Here is a 528-nt window from a genome sequence, read left to right on the forward strand (position 1 = left end):
TGCTAAATTTGTGTTCTATGCTAAAATGAAACCAATATACATTCTAATCCTAACGCATATAGATATTACTGATAAAACTGCTTTTGAGAAAGATGCATACATCAACATTCTCTAAAAATAGCTTACACATAATAGAAAATAGGTCTGTTAATTCAGTTTCTATTATCAGGGATGGAAAATGAAATGTATTGTACTTGCCATGCATACAACCCCACAGTCTCCTCCTAGGATTACTAAAAGTGGCATCAGGTATCACATCTCACCCAGCTACTAACAAATCTTAAAAGAGATAACTCTGGCAGCTATAATTTCCCAGATCCACATCCGGTATTTAGGTTATCTTAATAGCTATTGTTCAGCAGACAACAATTCAAAAGGAATCACCTTTCACATTATCACATATTTCTGAAACTCAGAAGTCACGTAAAGAACAGATGCAAAGATATAGTGAAGGAGATCTCCCTTTACAGTAAGAAAACAGACATCATGGCTACCTTTAGAGCTTGCATATTTATTGAACAAATCCTA

This window comes from Opisthocomus hoazin, chromosome W (genome assembly GCF_030867145.1).
Source record: "Opisthocomus hoazin isolate bOpiHoa1 chromosome W, bOpiHoa1.hap1, whole genome shotgun sequence".
Taxonomy (NCBI): domain Eukaryota; kingdom Metazoa; phylum Chordata; class Aves; order Opisthocomiformes; family Opisthocomidae; genus Opisthocomus; species Opisthocomus hoazin.